Below are 7,520 nucleotides of genomic sequence, written 5' to 3'. Positions count from 1 at the left end.
TTTTGAAAAGTGAGCTGTTACTGACCCATAACTTACATGGGGTTGACCAAACTTGCAGAAACATGTTTATTTCTGCTGAAAAACATGTTTTGACACTTTCAGCACACTGGGGTTAAGACCTGAGTGTGTGGGCTCTTCTGAGCCTTGCAGTTACATAGGGATACAGCTGTCTGAAAAAACGCGTTTATTTCGGGCTGAAAAACACGTTTTGAAAAGTGAGCTGTTACTGACCCATAACTTACATGGGCTTGACCAAACTTGCAGAAACATGTTTATTTCTGCTGAAAAACATGTTTTGACACTTTCAGCGCACTGGGGTTAAGACCTGAGTGTGTGGGCTCTTCTGAGCCTTGCAGTTACATAGGGTAACAGCTATCTGAAAAAACGCGTTTATTTCGGGCCGAAAAACACGTTTTGAAAAGTGAGCTGTTACTGACCCATAACTTACATGGGGTTGACCAAACTTGCAGAAACATGTTTATTTCTGCTGAAAAACATGTTTTGACACTTTCAGCACACTGGGGTTAAGACCTGAGTGTGTGGGCTCTTCTGAGCCTTGCAGTTACATAGGGATACAGCTGTCTGAAAAAACGCGTTTATTTCGGGCTGAAAAACACGTTTTGAAAAGTGAGCTGTTACTGACCCATAACTTACATGGGGTTGACCAAACTTGCAGAAACATGTTTATTTCTGCTGAAAAACATGTTTTGACACTTTCAGCACACTGGGGTTAAGACCTGAGTGTGTGGGCTCTTCTGAGCCTTGCAGTTACATAGGGATACAGCTGTCTGAAAAAACGCGTTTATTTTGGCCTGAAAAACACGTTTTGAAAAGTGAGCTGTTACTGCCCCATAAGTTACATGGGGTTGACCAAACTTGCAGAAACATGTTTATTTCTGCTGAAAAACATGTTTTGACACTTTCGGCACACTGGGGTTAAGACCTGAGTGTGTGGGCTCTTCTGAGCCTTGCAGTTACATAGGGATACAGCTGTCTGAAAAAACGCGTTTATTTCGGCTGAAAAACACGTTTTGAAAAGTGTGCTGTTACTGCCCCATAACTTACATGGGGTTGACGCTCAAAGTGACGTCTGCGTTTGTCGTTGAAACTTTCAACTCTTTCATCACTTATGTAGGAAATAAAAAGAGCAGTTGTGCGCCACACGCAGAGAGGCCGTCAGCAGAGTGGCGCAGCGGAAGCGTGCTGGGCCCATAACCCAGAGGTCGATGGATCGAAACCATCCTCTGCTACATGTATCCTATGCACGATTCATAAGCATGCCATTGGGTTAGCAAAGTGCCTTCAAATAGTCTGCATCTCCCTTTCTTTAAATTCTGTCCTGAGTTTCTCTCTCGTGTGTGTTTGTGCAAGCTTGACACTTGCGGGACTCTTTAATCTTCACCAATACGGAGATGACCAAATGTGTCTTCGGTTGTTCTGACGTCTTTGATAGTTTCTTTGAAAGCTTCAACTGAACCTCGAAATCGAAGCAGTTATGTTTATATTGATTTCTCGCGTTAATCATTACGAACCAGGAACAGCCAGCACACTCGGTCGCATTAGTAATTATGTCACGTCTCTACTTAGCAGAGCATTCAAAGGCCCACTGGAAGTAGTAAAGCACTAAAACACTGCAAAACTGAACTCGGGAAAATCATACTGGGAGCTCTGAGCGATGTCTGCATCCAAGCCATCCAATACGGACTCTGAAACCTTGGAATATCAACACTATGATGCGCTACCTTTTACCTGGAGCAAAACGATGGAATTAGAAGAATGCTTACCGCAGGATACAACTGTGCCGCTGTTATTTGGAGCACGGTTTTCACTTGCATGAAAACTACAGCAGAACGTAGAAGGATGATCACTGAGGAGTCCACGCGGGCATGCTGAGGAGATTGTAGGTCGTACATTTCAATGATTACTGACATTTGCGCTGCTGGAGGTACAGTAATCAACAAAGAACAGGGTGTGCTACTCTCGAATCCGGTCAGCACATGATGAAAAGCCAGGAAGTATACCTTGTCAAATTGCCGTCAACAGGGACAAGTTAACCACCAGCTCCACCGGCGCCCGGCTAGCTCAGTCGGTAGAGCATGAGACTCTTAATCTCAGGGTCGTGGGTTCGAGCCCCACGTTGGGCGGTGCCCGTCTCCTTATTAACAAAGTTTCCCGCTCATCCTTGAACCTCTTACACCTCGATGGTACCGAGCACTGCGTTTTAATGCACAGGTGTGATCAAACCGAGATGAAAAGGGCGTATCTAGCTCCTTGCCCGAGAGATAAATCAAAGGTTCCGCAGATAATCCCTTGGCTCCGGTCACCCGGACGCAGATAGGAGCTGCAGCCATCATAACTTGTATGAGCCGATCACATTGTAAAGCGGTTGAGGGGCCGGAGCTGCTCAAACCGCTCTTGCCGTTTCCCATCAATCAAAAGCACTATGTTGTTTCTTTGTATGGAAAGCTTTTCAAGTCTGGCATCGACACGCACCTTTCCTGAAACGTCCAAAAGGTGAATGCTTCGCAAAGAAATCCAGTCTACCTTCAGGGGGCATGATGTTGAAATCGGAATGAGCCCTGGGTGGGCTTGAAGCAGCAGCTGTTCAGTTAACAGCTGCACAGAAACGCACCCCGCTTGCTTTGTATCATTCGCAAGTTTGTGGTTAAAGAGTAAAAAAGGCTGGAATTCTTCTGCCAGCCGGCAGGATTTCTTCTGCACTCACCCAGAAAAGCCAAGAATTGTATTTCATCTTTCGCAAGCTGTATTTTCCAGGAGGAGAATGAATACTTGCATTAAACTGAATCAAGCCGACAGAGACGCACAGCCGTTGTTTTTCTCCATGGGAAGTTTTTCGTTAAGGAAAAACACCGTTGTCATTTTCTTGCCAGCCGGCGGTATTTCTTGTGCAGCGATGAGCCAGATTTGTATTTCGTATTTCGCAAGTTGTGTGAATTTCTTGAAGTTGAAAGTGAATTCGCTCCAGAAAAGAAATGTCGCTTGAAAGCCGAGGCTGTTTGTTAAACCGCAGGACCTGAGCTTGCGTTCTGTTTCTCATGGCGTTCGCAAAGGCGATTCCTGCCTTTAAAACTGCTGTGTCTGCGACTGAAAGTGGCGTGTGTCGCAGCTTCTAAAGTCTTGTTGACGCTCCTCGATGTTGCTTTCTCTCTGCCTAAGGAAGTTCGATTGTCGCGTCGGAACGGGGAGACCTAATCCTTCCAGCTTTAAGCCACCCTTCAGTCTTCTGAAGGGTGTCCGAGTGCTAGCATGTCATTTGGCTTTTTTTGGGGGAAAGCGGAGAGCGACATTGAAAAAGGTTACCGCCGCCGCCTCGCCCTCCGTGTTAAATGATTGCAAGCCGGCGGCGGCGGCGCTCCCTGTAGTCGTGGCCGAGCAGTTAAGGCGATGGGCTAGAAAGCCATTGGGGTCTCCCCGCGTTGGCTCGAATCCTGCCGACTACGGCGCCCTTCTCCTGTCGCTTCGGCCTGCCCAGAAAAAGGCGGAGTGCCGTTTCTCTCTTCCTGCTTCTTGTACAAACGCTAAATCGCTTGGACCTGCTGCCTTGGAAGTAATGTCTTCTACATCCACCAGTGACATTTCACAGCTGGAAGCACACTGCCACGCTTTTGGCATTGGCATGTCTTGCGCCCTACTTCCAGCCCTTGAAGACCTAAGTATTCAAACTGAAAGAACCGGCTGAATGAGTGTTTGCAGTGCACCAGGAGGAGCAGGGACCATAGCATTGGAGGGGTGAGGATGGCGCAGATGGAAACGTTTTCATGCGCTCCTCTGGGAGGAATGAAAAGAAAAGACGAAACCGGAAACAGTAGTAGCCGCAAGAGGAAGTGTCTTCAAGCGCCAAGCAAGCGCTCCTCGTTAGTATAGTGGTGCGTATCCCCGCCTGTCACGTGGGAGACCAGGGATGGATTGCTTGACGGCGAGCCAGGTTGCTTTTCTCCCATCAGATTCCAACCGCTAATGCTAACGCAGTGTGTGGGAGCTTACATGCTTTTCCTTTCCCGTCTTTTTCGGACGACTATTCCAAAGGGGTAACCTGAAGGAATAGGGGCCTGAAGACACGAGGCATTCTTAAACCAGCACTGGGCTGCACGGCCTTCTGTTGTGATCAGGTTATATTCGAGTCAAAAAGCCAGAGCATCCGCTTCCATCCTATGGAGCACGAGCTAAATCGGAAGAGGCAGGGGATACACCTACGCCTATCGGCGCACGTTCCCTGCGTCAGGCTGCTTCACCCATTTGCACCCGACTGGAGACGGCACTGAGCAAGCTTTTTGTCAGGAGTGGGATTCGAACCCACGCCTCCAGGGGAGACTGCGACCTGAACGCAGCGCCTTAGACCGCTCGGCCATCCTGACGCGGGCCCCCTGTCCCGGGGCGGTCTGATGAGCCACCGCGATCCCACTACGCTCCTCGAGTATCGCACTGTTATTAATACTACAGTGTGACTCCAGCATTAAAATGTTTGGAAAATGTGTCGGCTTTTATAATCCAGTGTAGAGCAGCATGTGATGATTTGTGCTACAACACCAAGCGCTCAAAGTGACGTCTGCGTTTGTCGTTGAAACTTTCAACTCTTTCATCACTTATGTAGGAAATAAAAAGAGCAGTTGTGCGCCACACGCAGAGCGGCCGTCAGCAGAGTGGCGCAGCGGAAGCGTGCTGGGCCCATAACCCAGAGGTCGATGGATCGAAACCATCCTCTGCTACATGTGTCCTATGCACGATTCATAAGCATGCCATTGGGTTAGCAAAGTGCCTTCGAATAGTCTGCATCTCCCTTTCTTTAAATTCTGTCCTGAGTTTCTCTCTCGTGTGTGTTTGTGCAAGCTTGACACTTGCGGGACTCTTTAATCTTCACCAATACGGAGATGACCAAATGTGTCTTCGGTTGTTCTGAGGTCTTTGATAGTTTCTTTGAAAGCTTCAACTGAACCTCGAAATCGAAGCAGTTATGTTTATATTGATTTCTCGCATTAATCATTACGAACCAGGAACAGCCAGCACACTCGGTCGCATTAGTAATTATGTCACGTCTCTACTTAGCAGAGCATTCAAAGGCCCACTGGAAGTAGTAAAGCACTAAAACACTGCAAAACTGAACTCGGGAAAATCATACTGGGAGCTCTGAGCGATGTCTGCATCCAAGCCATCCAATACGGACTCTGAAACCTTGGAATATCAACACTATGATGCGCTACCTTTTACCTGGAGCAAAACGATGGAATTAGAAGAATGCTTACCGCAGGATACAACTGTGCCGCTGTTATTTGGAGCACGGTTTTCACTTGCATGAAAACTACAGCAGAACGTAGAAGGATGATCACTGAGGAGTCCACGCGGGCATGCTGAGGAGATTGTAGGTCGTACATTTCAATGATTACTGACATTTGCGCTGCTGGAGGTACAGTAATCAACAAAGAACAGGGTGTGCTACTCTCGAATCCGGTCAGCACATGATGAAAAGCCAGGAAGTATACCTTGTCAAATTGCCGTCAACAGGGACAAGTTAACCACCAGCTCCACCGGCGCCCGGCTAGCTCAGTCGGTAGAGCATGAGACTCTTAATCTCAGGGTCGTGGGTTCGAGCCCCACGTTGGGCGGTGCCCGTCTCCTTATTAACAAAGTTTCCCGCTCATCCTTGAACCTCTTACACCTCGATGGTACCGAGCACTGCGTTTTAATGCACAGGTGTGATCAAACCGAGATGAAAAGGGCGTATCTAGCTCCTTGCCCGAGAGATAAATCAAAGGTTCCGCAGATAATCCCTTGGCTCCGGTCACCCGGACGCAGATAGGAGCTGCAGCCATCATAACTTGTATGAGCCGATCACATTGTAAAGCGGTTGAGAGGCCGGAGCTGCTCAAACCGCTCTTGCCGTTTCCCATCAATCAAAAGCACTATGTTGTTTCTTTGTATGGAAAGCTTTTCAAGTCTGGCATCGACACGCACCTTTCCTGAAACGTCCAAAAGGTGAATGCTTCGCAAAGAAATCCAGTCTACCTTCAGGGGGCATGATGTTGAAATCGGAATGAGCCCTGGGTGGGCTTGAAGCAGCAGCTGTTCAGTTAACAGCTGCACAGAAACGCACCCCGCTTGCTTTGTATCATTCGCAAGTTTGTGGTTAAAGAGTAAAAAAGGCTGGAATTCTTCTGCCAGCCGGCAGGATTTCTTCTGCACTCACCCAGAAAAGCCAAGAATTGTATTTCATCTTTCGCAAGCTGTATTTTCCAGGAGGAGAATGAATACTTGCATTAAACTGAATCAAGCCGACAGAGACGCACAGCCGTTGTTTTTCTCCATGGGAAGTTTTTCGTTAAGGAAAAACACCATTGTCATTTTCTTGCCAGCCGGCGGTATTTCTTGTGCAGCGATGAGCCAGATTTGTATTTCGTATTTCGCAAGTTGTGTGAATTTCTTGAAGTTGAAAGTGAATTCGCTCCAGAAAAGAAATGTCGCTTGAAAGCCGAGGCTGTTTGTTAAACCGCAGGACCTGAGCTTGCGTTCTGTTTCTCATGGCGTTCGCAAAGGCGATTCCTGCCTTTAAAACTGCTGTGTCTGCGACTGAAAGTGGCGTGTGTCGCAGCTTCTAAAGTCTTGTTGACGCTCCTCGATGTTGCTTTCTCTCTGCCTAAGGAAGTTCGATTGTCGCGTCGGAACGGGGAGACCTAATCCTTCCAGCTTTAAGCCACCCTTCAGTCTTCTGAAGGGTGTCCGAGTGCTAGCATGTCATTTGGCTTTTTTTGGGGGGAAGCGGAGAGCGACATTGAAAAAGGTTACCGCCGCCGCCTCGCCCTCCGTGTTAAATGATTGCAAGCCGGCGGCGGCGGCGCTCCCTGTAGTCGTGGCCGAGCAGTTAAGGCGATGGGCTAGAAAGCCATTGGGGTCTCCCCGCGTCGGCTCGAATCCTGCCGACTACGGCGCCCTTCTCCTGTCGCTTCGGCCTGCCCAGAAAAAGGCGGAGTGCCGTTTCTCTCTTCCTGCTTCTTGTACAAACGCTAAATCGCTTGGACCTGCTGCCTTGGAAGTAATGTCTTCTACATCCACCAGTGACATTTCACAGCTGGAAGCACACTGCCACGCTTTTGGCATTGGCATGTCTTGCGCCCTACTTCCAGCCTTTGAAGACCTAAGTATTCAAACTGAAAGAACCGGCTGAATGAGTGTTTGCAGTGCACCAGGAGGAGCAGGGACCATAGCATTGGAGGGGTGAGGATGGCGCAGATGGAAACGTTTTCATGCGCTCCTCTGGGAGGAATGAAAAGAAAAGACGAAACCGGAAACAGTAGTAGCCGCAAGAGGAAGTGTCTTCAAGCGCCAAGCAAGCGCTCCTCGTTAGTATAGTGGTGCGTATCCCCGCCTGTCACGTGGGAGACCAGGGATGGATTGCTTGACGGCGAGCCAGGTTGCTTTTCTCCCATCAGATTCCAACCGCTAATGCTAACGCAGTGTGTGGGAGCTTACATGCTTTTCCTTTCCCGTCTTTTTCGGACGACTATTCC

At 48.5% G+C, this 7,520-nt stretch overlaps 1 non-coding gene across 1 annotated transcript; it reads right to left on the bottom strand.

The window, feature by feature from the left end:
* Window positions 1–4,293: 4,293 nt before the first annotated feature.
* On the bottom strand, window positions 4,294–4,376 carry trnal-cag (transfer RNA leucine (anticodon CAG)). Its single transcript has one exon. It is a non-coding gene; the product is annotated as a tRNA-Leu (tRNA).
* Between the last annotated feature and the right edge of the window lie 3,144 nt (window positions 4,377–7,520).

This window comes from Lepisosteus oculatus, unplaced genomic scaffold, assembly GCF_040954835.1.
Source record: "Lepisosteus oculatus isolate fLepOcu1 unplaced genomic scaffold, fLepOcu1.hap2 HAP2_SCAFFOLD_39, whole genome shotgun sequence".
NCBI classification, from domain to species: domain Eukaryota; kingdom Metazoa; phylum Chordata; class Actinopteri; order Semionotiformes; family Lepisosteidae; genus Lepisosteus; species Lepisosteus oculatus.
Note: the sequence above shows the minus strand (reverse complement) of the source record. Positions and strands in the feature narration are given on the sequence as shown.